A 15748-nucleotide genomic window follows, 5' to 3' on the forward strand; every position below is an offset into this window, starting at 1 on the left:
CCCTCGCCCCGTGCCACGCATCCGAAGATCCACCATGGGAGGAAGATCCTTCTCCTACCTGGCAGCCAAGACTTGGAACTCCCTCCCCATCCACCTCCGCCTGACCCAAGACCACCTCTGCTTCAGGAAGCAACTCAAGACATGGCTGTTCGAGCAGTAGCGGACCTCCCTCCCCCAAGTGCCTTGAGACCCTCTGGGTGAGTAGCGGGCTATACAAATATCCTGATTGATTGATTGATTGATTGCCTGCATGCTGGGATGTGTAGCGCGCGAAGTTACCCATGAGGTTTGTCCCGCCCGCTCGCGTCCCCTTATTTCCGGTCGCTACTAACGTGTTCGCGAGTTATTCTGTGCCAGATTGCAGTTTCTGCGTGTTCGGCAACTCGATCTTACCGACAAGCATCCTCGCGCACGCGAAAATGCTATTGAGCGCGCGAGAACTACGCTACGCAGCAGTTTGCGGAGTATTCAACAACTTCGCGTTCTCCGCGGAGCGCGGAGTTGCCGAAACTCCGCAAACTCCGCGAACGGAGCGTAGTTCTTCGCCCAGGGTTATTCTACACACGTACCACAGAGGAAACAGGATTTCATAGGTAAGTCACATTGCCTTCTGTTGGTTCCAGTCCTTCTGCTTCACTAAATGGGAAAAGTAGGGCAATCCACCACTATTTCTCCGCCAAACACATATTTAAAAACGGTCTTAATCCTATAGACTGATCCAGTGAGTATTTCCTTTTCTTCTGCAGATTGTACATGTATGTCCTAAGCGGTATGTGGTTTACAATTATAGTAAATATAGTTAATTGTAGCAAAAAACAGACACATGCTAGAAGTTGTATTCAGTCAAGAAAACGCTTCCTGGCCAAACAAATATAAAAACAAATCAAATACCTATCTTTAAAAGCTAATTTTGTTATCTAGTTATTGGAAATATTTGAGCGTTCACAGGTAATGGTAAACACTTGTACTGCATTCTGTTGAAGCATGAACAGATATGCTATCTGAACTGACCCACAGTGAAGCAGTGCAATCATTATTTTCCAAATGTGTTTTTGCCTTTTAGGCGAATGGTAATTTAGATTCCATTTTGAATGAAAAAATACACAGGGTGGCATGGGGACAGTAATGATCTGCCTTCAGTGAAATATAATGAGCCCAGGGAGTAGAGAACCATTTTTAATATTTGGACAAGCACAGATGGTTTGTAAATTTAAAAGTCCATTTTTATGAATGTGGATGGCACCTGGGAGAAAGAGTCAGGCCTCAGCTGCGCTATACAGGCTACTGAGTTTTAGCTGAAAAGGTGGATAGCTAATCAATTTTCAATTTCCGGGAAGTCGTTTACATTTATAATTTTGGTTGTATGAATGCTATTTAAATATATGGAGACTTTCCTTAAATAGGCTTCTTGCAACTGTTCTGCGTTTAACTACATTCAATATTAAAGTTATAACATTAAGAATCATATGAATATATAATATGGTGTTATTTTTAACGAAAAATTAAGGCTGCATACTATTTTTATCTTGGTAAAGGTACACATCTTGCACCATTTTATTTAACAGTTTGGAAAATCATGTTATACAAAATCCGAAGAGATTATATATTATGTAGGTAATGTGGTGATGTAAAAAGGAATTATCGGCCAGTCAAACTTTCCCCTCCTTGAAAAGGATATATATAATTAGTGCAGCAGTTGGAGTGGCACAGAGTTCAGGATGTTTACAGGTGCACATTGTAACCCAATTGTGGCTGATTTTTACTACAGAGACTGGTTCCTTGCTTACATTGTGGCCCATGGCTCATTTGATACGCAACTTGGTAGGAATGCTTTTGCTAATGAGGACGTAATGCCTCTATATTGGGGGAGAGGGGGTGGCAGACTCCTAAATGTTACCAGTGAGAATGGTTTGATGTCAGACATATAGAAATACGGATCTGTAAAAGCTGTACTCCTTTTATTGAGACAATACCTCGCACAGGGCGGGATTATGAAGCCCTCTTTTTTACTGCCATTGAACCTGCCCCCACCCAGGATTTAGCAAAGCTTGATGCATCAGTAATTTTGTAGGGGCGGAGTTAGTGTAGTTTACAGGTGGAACACCAAGATTTCCTTGAGAAAAAACGCATTACCAGAAGAAGTGGTAATTACAGGCCCCACTATCAAGTACTCTCTGATTTCTCCCTTATTTCTACAAAAGAAAATCTCACTGTGAAAATCTCCGATATTTACATGGATATCATAATTGAAATGGTAATGGTATCTGCCATTACAGGCCAAATCGAAATTAAAAGGGACTATGTAATGCTGTCATTGTTCCCGCACTTGAGTCTTCACCTGCTGATTTTAGTTGTCTCCTTGACCATGATTGACTATTTCACTGTCCCTTTTAAACTTCCAGCCTCTAGAAGGTCTGATCATAGCCCATAAGTGAATACCGCATTACATTGCACATTTTTGTTACCTTCATCAGTCAAAATTGTCTTCTCGCTGTGTAGGCAAGATCAAAATATTGCTAATAATTAAGGGGGTGGGGCACCTACTTAATTGAACTGACCAGGTTTCATGTTTGAATCCACGTAGGACCAGCTCAGTATTAGGGGATGCAGAGTACCAATGAACATGGCAGCACCCACAACCCTGGCACACCCACATTCATTAGACTAAAAATACAACTCACCCAAAATGCTGTAGCAAGGCTTCTTCCTTGCCTTCATCCAAGAGCATGCATGACACTAGCCCTGCAATCGCTCCACTGCGTACCTATAGCTAGAAGTGCAATGTTCAAGGCACTCTGCATTGTCACCAGAGCTTCCTAATGAACAAGACCACTATAACTACAAGTTAAATTCAAGCAATACAATGCAAACATAGCACTTGCCTTCATACAAGAGCATGCATGACTCTAGCCCGGCAATCACTCTCCTGCCTACATATAGCTAGAAGTGCAATGTTCAAGGCACTCTGAATTGTCACCAGAGCTTCCCAATGAAAAAGACCGCTATAACTACAAGTTAAATTCAAGCAATACAAGGCAAACATAGCACTGCCCTGCTGGCTTGCTACATTTATCATACCACATTACCATACGAAATCCGTAGGAGGCACTGCTTTCTCAGTACAAGGCGCTAAACTCTGAAACTAACTTTCAGTCAGCAATAGAAGCATAGAGGAGCATTACAGGCCTGAAGACAGTTAAAAACATGGCTATTTTCGAAGTAACTGCACCACCCGCATCCCGGCAAAAGACCAAGAAAGCAGTTGCACCCTCAAGAGCAAGCCTCAGCGTACAACCCATAAATCGAAAACAACTCAACCAGCAAGCTGCTTTCAATATGAAGTTAAGTTACAAAAGGCTGAACTATGGTTTGCTGTGGCATTATATAGTTACATACTTCCATATAAAACAGTTATGGCACAGAATAATACTAAAACAATATGCACAGGTCAGCAACAAACTTAAATTCATATATCTGCTATTAGGGTTGTCCATCACCAGCAACCTACACCCAACAAACAGCCAAATGAACAGGCAAGGAAAAACTGAAGAGATCTGTCATACATTACTGGGCAATTTGCAGGACTTTAATATAGTCCACCACAGCAGGTCCAAAATATTTATATATTCAATTTAAAAATTCTTTATTTCGGCCAATTTGGCCATAAAAGAGTACAATATAAAACACAGACGGGAAAAGGGGGTCAGGGAAGGTATATAAAAAGAGGGATGGGAGAAAACAGGTAACATTTAAAATTTATTTATATACACATGGCAATATTTTTGTGCAGGCAAAAATACCCTTTCTTCAATTAAATTTTTTAAAAATAATGTCAAATTCGGAGCACTCATTTCTCGACATTAAGGCTAGCAATCAATATCAATTAATTTACGCCGCTTGCACCACATAGCTAGCAGAAATTTAGATAGTGCAAACACAATAGGGCTCAATGTACTTGTTTTAAAAATTCTAAAAGCATTCAAGCAATGTTTAAAACCCAGATTTCTGCACAATGGTATCAACCAATATTTTCTTGGTTTGGTGTATGCTGGACAAAAGAAGACAAAATGAAGCTCATCTTCTAAGTCACAGCTGCAGCCCGGGCAAGACTTATTAGAAGAGGCCGTCCACTTACTTCTGACGGCCTTGAGGGGTAAAGTGCCATGCCGCCATTGGATAAAAAGTTTGCGAGCTAAAATCGGGAAGACAACATCCATGAAGTCCTCGAAATAATAAGAATTTTTGAATTCTAAAAAAGAATTAGTAAGGATACCTGCATTAGGATCCGCAATTAGGAGTTCCAGCTTTTGCCCTTTGTAAATTTTAGTAAACATTTTTCGTGATACCAGACCACAGGCCCTTTCGGGATTTTCCCACATAGGTTGTAGTCCAATACTTAAAAGTTCACGCTTAATGAACACAAGCCAGGGGATTTTGCCTACACAATTAAAGCTGAGGATCTGTTCAAGTTCGTCCCTACAGTTTAAAAGATCTGGTGTAGTCCATAATCTGTGCCAGAACCTTAGGGGCTTTACTGTTAGCTCGTTTGCAATGGGCGTCAGTCCCAAATCTAACCTCAGTGGTGTTAATGGTGTACTCTGAGGAAGTGATAATATTCGCCTTACAAATTTGGACTCAAGTTTAGTAATTTCAGTATTTATATAGTCTGACTTCTTCTTTACTGCTCATTAAGACACTCAGATATGATATGATAGTAAATATGCTCATCCCAACGGATCTCTTCTCTACTCTCTCCCTACAGCTATTTAGGCTCAGGAACGCAACTATACACAATAATCTCAGTATGTATAACCCAGTGCAGTAAGCAGTTAAGCAGACTATATCATATTAAATAATAAAAAAAGGGACCTGCAGAGCTGTTTAAATCCACAAGCATACACAACCATAAAGCTAGGTGTCTGTCTCTCAGCCTTCATCATTCAACACTGTCACAGGCTGCATCCCATAACACAATAACCACACCTCGGAGCTGATCACACACAACATGGAAACATTTCCCACATAGGATCAAAATAAAGACAACATCCTTCTAACCACACACCCTACACTGTGCATGCATCCTACCCATGTAGCCAAGGGCTGCAGTGTCCCACATAGTGGTAGTAATGGCTATATAAATGCTGCAATACAATACACAACTACAAATTATACACCAACAGATTGTTTAATTTGTGGAGTGGACTACGCACATTTTAATAACAATCATTAAAGTGCTGGTAATAACAATCATTTAAAGCACTTGTAAGAAAAACAGTCACAAATGTACATCTCAAACTTGAGGATTTTTCATGAATAAGAGAACACATCAGGACATGAAACTTTAAATATCTAACCTACTCGGGAATAGAACTGTTTGAAATGAAAGATTTAAATGACAGATGTAGCTTAACTCTAGATGTAAAAATATCAATGTTGTCCAAGGTCTTGGCCAAGTCCTTCTTTTTTCAAGATAAAGTTGGGCCTTTTTTTGTCGAGCCCAACAGACAACACAAGCTTTTGTTGCAAAAGACCTACTGTGGGCTTAGCAAGAACCTACAGGGGTTTACATACTGCTCATTGCTTACTATTAGCTGGCTTTACTACCGCTCTCATTTGTTTGCTTCTTAATTGAAGGCATCTTGCATTTGCCCCTCCCCTGCATCATAGCCTCTTTACCATCCTCTTGGTTCTTGATCAGCTGACATGTGTCATTTAACTGCTCACTTTTAAGGAACTATTTTTTAAATTTTGGTTCAGCAGTCTCATCAGACTGCTTGTGTTTCTAAGCTTTCTCCCTGTTCCATTTCTCTACCCCACACACTCAGCCGTATACATCCGACTCTGCTCTGTGGCTGCTCATTTTCCCTCCTGTGAACTTCTTTCCCGCCCCACACTCTGTGTTGCTATTTCCCTCATGTGCTTTCCTACTGCATTGCTGTATTACTCATGTGCTTTTACCCCTCCTCCTCATATTGCTCTGTCCTTTGCCTACTTCCTGTTGTTACACCCCACCAGTGCCTGCTACTCACACTGACAGTGTCACTCCAAACCGCCGCTCTTTTTAGAAATGTATTTTTTAGGAACCAGCAATAACATTGCTCCTGGCCCTTCAAAAAAGAGCTTTCATGCACTTACAATTTCTTTTTTATTTACCTAATCGAAGTGGCACCTCTCATCTCAGATCAGTCAATAAAAATAAAAGAAAATTGCTGCTGCATCATTCAGTAGGCGCTCATGTGTGGTGACATCGACAACTAAGTTACTGCACTTTTTTGCCAATGTTGTTCAGCAGTGTTAAATTAGCATTGGCAAAGTCAGTAGGTCCTAAAAACTAGGCCTACTGGCTTTGTCCATGCTCGTTTCCATGAGAAGTTTCAAATTTATGTCTGACACCAATACCCAATAATCTAAGAAGTGAAAAACCAATATTGTAATGAGTAAAGGGATTACCATACTGTGCTTCCCACATTTTTATGGACCTCCAATCTAGAGTTCTGACGATGCTGTTGGTTCTCGTAAGAAAGCTTTGCAAGTTGAGAGCCTACTGCTAAGACCGATCACTTATTTTCTATGCCAAAATGCATGATTTTCTCTACCCAAGTCTGATGATGAGCAGCAAGGAAAAGCACACACTTCTGATGTACAATAATCTACATGTATTAAGAAATAAACTAATAGATACTTGTATACAAGTTTGAAAAATTAGAGCATTATAATTTATGTGCTCTTTTCTTTTCCTTTCATGCAATTCTGAAATCTTGTTTTGTGAGTTGATCAGAAAAAAGTACAAATCAAATAATTTATATGTTCTATTTCTTTTTTTTTTTATTATTAAATACCTTTTTATTGGTGGGTTCCAAAAAGGTACTACGATTAGTAATTACATTTATCTATACATATCATGAACTAATGGATATTTACGAAATAAAGTATCAGTGAAAAAGACTCAATGACCAGGTCAAAGAAGGAGATTAATCAGTAAGCAAAGTAGTAATTACCTGAAAAAAGGCATATTTTTATATACATATAGATCTAAGGGAAATAGAATAAGAGATAACAGAGGAAACATTGCTCTATATACATTCAGGAGAGGGTACAAGTATGCAAAGCAGATACTATGCCATTTAGTATGATCCCAAATAGAATTCTGGCATTCGTTCCTAAACTCCACTTTTTCTATCGAGATCAGACTAGTCATTGCTTCAAACCGTTGTTCTATTTTTGGATTTCTTTGTGGATTCTCAAATTCTCTAAGTGATTTGATTTCCAGCTAGGATGGCAAATTGTAACCACCATGAGAGGTTTTTGTTGACACCTAGTGGCAGAGAGTTTAAAAGAATTGACTTATTTGTTAAATTTGATTCAATTAATTAGAAGGATCGCTTGCTGCGCATCAAACTGGAATTCAATAGTCCTGTTGCACTTTATAAACATGTGCATGTAGCCATTAATTTCACTGTTTTATTCGTAGCATAATTCTGATATCTGAATGTATGTTGCTGAATCCACTCCAATTTCCAGTTAAGTCTTTACTGTATATATATTGTTTTGAGGTCTGACCAAAATAAGTTTTTCATAGAAAAGCTGCGCATTTTTTTACAAGCACTTCGCTTCAAAATACCCTCTATCTAATCAGAGATATCCCTGTACTTGCCATTTGAATTAGTGTAGGAGAGAGCTGTGTGGATTGTTCACATCCCAGTTGAAGAAATCTATAAACAGAGTAGAAATCAAATCCAAGCTCAAAATCCCACAAGGCGACAGAAGCCTACAAACTATATTAGTGCTGACCACAGGCATTAATATTGCTCTAGCCCATGGTCATGGATTCAAAACTCACTTTTTATGCCATTCCAAGAAAGCAGGTAACCTGTATTTGCTAAATTCTGGTGTCGTTTTTCTTGAACCTCAATTTCCAAATTAGATGCTTACCATTTTCAGAAATCTGTGTATTCCTCCAGAAAGTGGCTCTGTTCATTGGAACAATGTGCATAGATGTACTCCTTGCATTACATAAAAGGGTTTTGCTGCCTCATTTATTGATTCTAGATGGGACGGGATTTGTTGCCTTACTTTGTAGAAAAATTCATTACTAGAGGACATAGTGATAACTTCCAGAAGCAAAATTTCTCCCCTATTGAATACACCCAGCAACGTATTAGGTGAAAAATTATAGATCCGTGATATTCCTTAAACCTTGAGAAGCTAAAACCTAATTTTTTAACTTGAGATAGTATCTGCACGATGAGCCTTTTTAAAAACCAATGGAGAAATTGCATAATGTTTTCAATTTATAATCTAAGAGTTGAGATGTTTGTATGTGTGCAAAACGTTTTTTTTTTTTTATAGAATTATCTTGATTGTGTTTATTTTAAGCCCTTAGACAAAGAATGAGTGCACCAACACGTTATGGCACTTGTCTTTTACTATGTCCATCAAGGGGTTTTCCAAGGCATTCTGGTCTTATCACTGTTCCACAGTTCTATAATCTTGGAGTAAAGGGCTCTGTGTTACAAAAGCACTTTGCAATCTATCTGAATTTTTCATTTTTGTCATGTAAATGCTACTCAGACATTTTTGGACAACTTCTCTATGCTCATTCATCAGGAAGAGCATAATGCATAGCCTTTAAGGTTTAAGGGTGTGGTCATGCTGCTCCTATCACCATTTTGGTGCAAAACAAGCAGGTGGGCGTAGTTTGCGAAGTTTTGCTACACGGAACTCCGTGAAGGTACGCAATTCGCGGAGTGTTGTGAAAACTGCTATTCGTGCTTGTCTTCCTGACGCTCGGGTAGAAATTTTACCCGAGCGCCAGCTCGACTCGCAAACTTATCATTTGCAACTGCGAGAAGAGAAAAAAGGCTGCTGCACTACACGAAGCGGAGTCGTCTGCACTATGTGAGCTCCGTGGAGTGCAGAAAACTCTGCACACTCTGCGAATGGAGCGGAGTTCACTGCCCAGGTCTAAAAACAAGCCAGGTAGCAAGGTGATGACCATGAGCTCCAATAACTCTTTATTTTAAACATGTCATAACAGAACACCTTCAACACTGTAAAAGTTGAATTTTACCCCGTTCAAAATCACTAGGAAGACAAACTTTGGGTATTGGCATCAATTGAGAGCTGTCCAAACTCATAGAACAATGACCTTCTGTCCTTTTGCCAAGTTCTAATATGACTCTTTACTTCGGTTTCCAATGTACAATCTTATCTTAGTGTTCTTAGTTTAAACAGGCGAGGATTTCCCGAAACTGCTACAGGTATTGAATTTAATTTAAATGCAACAGACTGTGTGCATTGAAAAACTCTTGAATGTACTTACTTATGCTAAGTGGAATGTTGATCGAATATCAGTCCCAACATAGTGTTGCGGAGATTCTGCTCATACACAGAGCTGTGCACAGAGACCCAGGACCTCAGTGAATTGTGGTGTACCAAAAAATTCACCTCAGCACCTAGAAGTCCTAGCCGACTAGACCAGTGTCTCATTAGCTCTCCTTTCTAATAGCAAAGTTACCAATGATTAGACAACCCAGAACATGCAAATTAGGATACTCTACAGAACGGTGGGAATCAAGAACACTCTTTCCTTTTTATTCTCATGCCAGTACACAACGTGAGTAATTAGAGACACGGAAAAGTTTAAAATGTTTATTTTAACAACGTGCTCTACGATGCAGTATTTTTGCAACATAAGCAGGCATATGATTAAAAATAATATGATCAGCATTGTTACAATTCCATAAAACACAAAGGGAGAAATCATATTATAATGATAGTGGAAACAGGTCCTATAGCGACTTGTGAACCACCCTCCCCTGCTAGGAACTGAGGGGCACATGTATGAAAATCCCTGTTTGCGATTTTTTGAGAATCGCTATTTGAGAATTGCAAAACGGGATGTATGTAAAAAAGTGCAAATTTCTTTGCGATTTCTTAGTATTCCTTAATTGCGATTAGCAAATTCCGAAATTGCAATTAAGGAATACTTTTCCATTCATTTTTATGGGCCAGGAGGCCCATAGGAATGTATGGGAAGTAATTCTCAATTTCGATTCGCAATTTGAGAATCGCAAATTGAGAATAATTTCAAGAGCCCAAGGGTGTCATAAGGACACCCTGATGCACCCCTGAAATGAACATGTGTGCGCATATGGCGCACATACATGCCCAAAGGGCATGTATGTGCGCCACATGGCACCTTCATAAATGCCAAAAAGTGCATTTGTGAAAGAAATCGCAAATTACCACCAACTTAAAGTTGGTGGTAATTTGCAATTTCTTAAGGAGAAATCGCAAAACTTGAGTGCATGTTGCATAGCATTTAAGGAATCGCAATTTGCGATTCCTTAAATGCTTACGCAAAATTAAGGAGTCGCAAATTTTGCGATTCCTTAATTTTGCAATGCGATTTTCCTAATACAGCCCATTTTCCGAATTTTTAGTCGCAAACGCTGCTTTTTTGCGATTCGCAGCGTTTGCAACTAAAAATTCCGTTCATACATATGCCCCTAGGTTTTATTATAATAATAGAAGGTCTCTTAGGCTTGAATGGGGAACCTCATACTTCCAAGATCAGGAGAAGTGAATCACATCAGGATCAGCAGAGCTCTCTCTCTCTCTGAAAAAGGATTTTCTCCAAGTGCCAAAACATGCATGCAGTGCAATATTGAAGGCACTAGAATTTCAGTTAGCTGCAGCTGTGTTTGTGTTATGTCTAGAGCGGGGGCCGATCAACCTGAATAACAGGATACATTGTTATGGATACCTTGAAGTCTTCTGAACACAGTGTACGTACAGAGGTTGCAATGTAAGTCTAGGGATGTTGAAAACAAGCCGTTCTCATGCGCAGAAAAAACAAGCAGCCTAACTTACAACAACAGTTACATGTAGTTCTTTGTGCAAAAAGCTGCAAAGTGGCAAAATGGCATTCAACTTCTAATAAGCTTATGCTAACATAGAAATGTGTGCAAGTGAGGCCCTGGCCATACTACACCCTCCCCTGATCGGAACATGTACAAGAAGGGAGGCAATTTGGGAACGCAGAGTTCAAGTTCGATTGAGACAGAACCAAGTTCAAAATTTGCCTACTTGGAAGTAGAAATTACGAAGTAGCAAGAAAGAGAAAAAAAAACAGGAAGGGGCGGTGTATTGCCCACTATGTAAATGGGAAAAATGTAGTTAAAAACTTGTCGAGTATAGTACGCATGGAAGCTGGACATATGCCAATTTAATCCAACAGCGTATAGGCACCGTATGTTGCAACTGCCTCCAAGAGGAAGCCATTGTTATCATCAGAACTGTATTGCAGAGACGCAAATCTAGAGCCCATTCAAAAGAACAATCCAGACAATGGAAAACAGGTTGAATGCATGTAAAGTAGGAAAACCAGAAGGATAATCCAAATGCTACACTCAAGGTGGCGAGAGGTAGCGTTCCATAGTATTCAAGCATCCGGTTGTGAAGCTGGAGCAGCCCGACATGTTGTTGTCTGACACAGACTGTGCAGCCATTTTTGAGCAAGCAAATCAACAGCAGTACACAGGCAGCCAAGGCGAGAACTAATGGGAAACCACCAAAGATGCTGGTAATAGTAGAATGAAAAAATGCGGTTATCACACCAAATATAGTTTGGAATTAAGTCACAAGGCCAGAGCTCACTAGTTTAAAAAAATGTGCCAAGCCTGTGGTCGACGAGGCATTGAATATAGTGTGAATCAAAGCACCGAAATGCAGGGGGAGATCAGTATTTAAAAGGGCATGCAACTCGGTGCTGGTGTTTGCCACGTGAAGAACAAACGTTTCACGGGAAGAAGTAAAGGCAAATTCTTTCTGGGACAATAGAGCCCTTATTCTACTCATCTGTTGAACTTTGCTTTCAAGGTCAGAATGGAAGGCCAGATGGACACATCGAGCTTCCCATGCGGAGGCGGGGAAAGCACATTCTTACAGCAGACTACACGTTGGGAGACGGTCACAATGTACGGAATCCCTGCCAGCATACCGCAGCAATCTTCATTATTTAAAAGTAAATAGCTACAGTTAGCTAGCAACATGAATGTTGGTGTTATAGTTGGGACAGTATTACCCTTTAAAATGCATGCTAAATTTGGTGCCTGTGTGTTACACGAGCCGTGCAATTGGATGTTCTTGCAAACCAGTGAGTGATCAGGTGTAGAAGTGCACTCTTCTCCCTTTAAATAAACCTCTTTACCCTCTCTCAGGCACCTATAGGTAAATGGTAGAGACCAAACTTCATGGAGATATGAACTTCCCAATGGTTCATATCTGCCTATGGCATGGTGTTTCATGCATGAACTGAATTTAAACTGGGGAAAAGGCAATGTTATTAACCCAGTATAAGCCATACAGCGGATTTTAGTTCGGCAACAGAAAAAAGTAAAGGTTCCAACTTTTCAATATGCAAAAGTGAATATGCCGCATCCTTCATAGACATAAATGGTTGTTTTTCAGTCAAATAAACGGTAAAAATAGAGAGGTTGTGTTCATGTTGTCCCATGGAACTTTACCAGCTTTTAAAGTTTGCAAAGTCCAAGCAAACTGCATAATGGAACATTATTGATTTTGACCATGGTACAAAACAGACACTTCATCTTGAACAATATCGACAACAGATGAAACATTATCATTTAATGCGTACATTCGGGAAGAAAAGGTATTAATGCTATTATCAACAACTGTCAGCACTTTTTCTAAATTCATTTGATCAATAGCACGTAATCTAGAAGCAGCTTCAATTTGAGACAGTTTCCAAACCTCATTGTAAATAGCATATATCCATCTTTTCAACCTGCTTCCTACAGGGCCTTTAACAAAGTCATTCAAATCAACATCGTCAGTCAATTTGGACAAATAAAGTTTAACTGACGCCAAAGTGGAATGTTCTGACATAACTTGCCTACTGAATAGGTAGTAACAGAATGGTCGCTTTCAAAACGGGGATCTACCCTAACCTGTGTATAGCCAGGGGCCAGAACCAGAAAACGATGTTGGCATGCATCTGTACTTTTTTGCCATAATAACCAACGTTGGGAATCCAAGCTGGAAATATTAAAAGAGGAAATTAGTAACAGGAACCGAAATTCATCAATGGATCTGTCGGTGTGATTGTACCATGTAGGGTATTCTCCCAAATCAGGAATGGAAGGAGCATTTAATTTTTTAGACGTAGCCAATCCAAAGCAAGTAGTTTGCGAAATAGTCGAATTAAAATACAACATATGGTTCGGGATGAGAAATGCACGACGCAAACCCTCAGTGCCTTGCACTTGCCAGCTTTTAGAACCCTAAACAGATTTAAGATCAATAGTATCTTTCCACAACTCATAGCCCCCCATTGCTAATTGATCGATAAAGGACTTAGAAAACAGTACTTTAGTGTGGGTGAGTTTAACTTTGGAAGAGGACTTAGCAGTCATATTAAAATAAAATGAGACAGGATTGGATTGATTAAAACCAGTAAAATAAGTAAACTTTTTCAAAAGAGTTTTCGAGCTGCCTTCAACGAGAGCTGGACAATGTTCCCATTGTGTGTAATTAACCACATTTCTAAATGTGTTTGCTTTATGCAGAAAATGATTGCTATAGTGTTGGTAGCAGAATAAGTCAGCATAATTGGCTGAGTCTAAGTACATCTTCAGCATGACAAGCAGCATAATATTTCAAATCCGAAAATAGAGCCTCAACGGCTGGGACATCCCAATCATCAGAACGTATGTTTTGTTTTACAATAACCCTTATTGAAATACAAATGATATTGGGGACATTTATAACCTCTGCAAGGCTCTGTATCTGACATTTTACAGCATCCCACACAATCCCATCTAATACGGGCCAAGCTGTGATGTTAACAAAAGTGGTCCCGCTTCATGATGTGGGACGAGGAGTGGGGTGCCAAAGTTCCATCAGTTAACCTAACTGTAGATCTTTTTTTAACATAATGTCCATTTACTAGACGAAAAAATACAACTACAAATCCAATTGACATGAATCAAAAAATTGAAAATAGCAACAGCCAAATGTAAGTCCATGGGGGGGTTCAAAAAATGTCTATTAATCCAAACTGCAAAAAAAGACATTTCCGATGGGGACTTTGATGTTGTAGAGTCAGTGTCAAATGAAAAGCGCGACCGATTAACAGCACCTGTTTGCACATCAGGCAACAACACATCTGTAGGGAAAGTATACTCAGTATCATCACTGGGATCACCAGCCGTTGGATTCAATAAAGGATTAGTAACTGTATGCATCTCGATGGCAACGTCAGGCCTGTTGGTAGTAATCAGAGCCAAAACAGAATTTCTCAGCATCGCTGGACAAGAGACTGCTGGTGTCATACCAAGAAGAATCAGCCACTCGCTGTAAATTGACATTGTCAATGGAGAATTACCTGTTATCCTTGCGACCAGGAAGTGGAGGTAAAATGACTGTTCTTGTTCCCTGCACTCTGAGCACAGGTACTGGTGCACGATATGAGGGGCCGAACTCCTTCCTGTTTTCCACCTTCTCAAGGACCAGGTCACTGATTTGGGGTAGCCAGCCAACTACCGGAATCTGAAGCGCAGCATCAGTTGTGGAGGGCAAGTGTTTCTTTGCAAGACTGTCACAAGTATTTTGTAGGTTCTATAATACAGCAGAATGATCATCTACTTCAAAGAGTGCGGCAGACACCGCCGTGTCTAGACCCTCAAGGTCTGGAACAAACATTTTGATGCCAAAGAGCAATTCGTATGGGGTCCGCCCACCCAGAGACCTTCGAGTGAGAATATTAAGTGCACGTTGAATGCTATAGAGATGGGCCAGCCAGTTCTTGCTAGTACCTAAAACCCTACCTTTAAGTCACTTTAAGTCACTTTAAGTCACGGTTCATTCGCTCTAAAATGCTATTACCCTCAGGTCTGTATGGAGACGAAAATTTGACTTGGAACCCCAATGAACTCTTGGCATCCTTCTACGCCTTAGAGGCGAACGCTGGACCCTGGTCCGAATGAAGGGTGCCAAATGCAAAAATTTCCCACAAAGACACGCAAATCCCTGATGACAGTTCGGGCAGCAGCACTTCATTGCTGCCAGATTCAAATAAAGCGTGTGCACAAATCCACTGCAACTACGATGTACTTATACGCAGTATCTGAGGAGAAAGGACCACAGTGATCTACATAAACACACCCAAGTGGTTTATTAGATATGTACAACTGTGTCTGGGGTGGGCACGCAGCAGTTGAAGGTTTAATCTGCTGGCAAATGTCACAAGTAGGGACATAGTCACGCGTTTGTTTGTACAATTTGCGCCACCAGGAACGCTGCTGTAAGAGAGATACAGTCTCTGAAACGCCAGCACGAGACGAGGCCATACCCTTGTGAGCGGCTGTTATCAATGAGTGCCTGCGGTCGGCGTTGGGAATCAATCTGTCAACAACGTTGTTAATTCTCACATAGGGAACTTTATCAGGACTTAAATGATAAGAGTATTTAGAAGGGAAACCTCTAGGGTAATTACCTTCCTTCTCTGTTGCAGCAATGGCTGCCAAGAGGTCATCATCAATCTTACTTTTGGAACGTGTAACTGCTGCTACTACATATGTTGCTACTGCTGTCTTCGCTGCTTTATCAGCAATACAGTTACCAACAGCGTGTACCCCTACGCGCTGGTGACCAAGAGTATGAAGTACAAACACGAGCAGCAGAAGTTCTTTAAGCTCTACCACTCGAATCCATAGCATTTTGT

The 15748-nt window shown here is 40.2% G+C and overlaps 1 protein-coding gene across 1 annotated transcript in view; it reads right to left on the minus strand.

The window, feature by feature from the left end:
- LOC147723041 (molybdenum cofactor sulfurase-like) overlaps window positions 1-15748 on the minus strand; it is a 1924377-nt gene that overhangs the window by 1552449 nt on the left and 356180 nt on the right. The gene's annotated exons all lie outside the window — the stretch shown is intronic.

This window comes from Lissotriton vulgaris, chromosome 4_1 (assembly GCF_964263255.1).
Source record: "Lissotriton vulgaris chromosome 4_1, aLisVul1.2, whole genome shotgun sequence".
Taxonomy (NCBI): Eukaryota; Metazoa; Chordata; class Amphibia; order Caudata; family Salamandridae; genus Lissotriton; species Lissotriton vulgaris.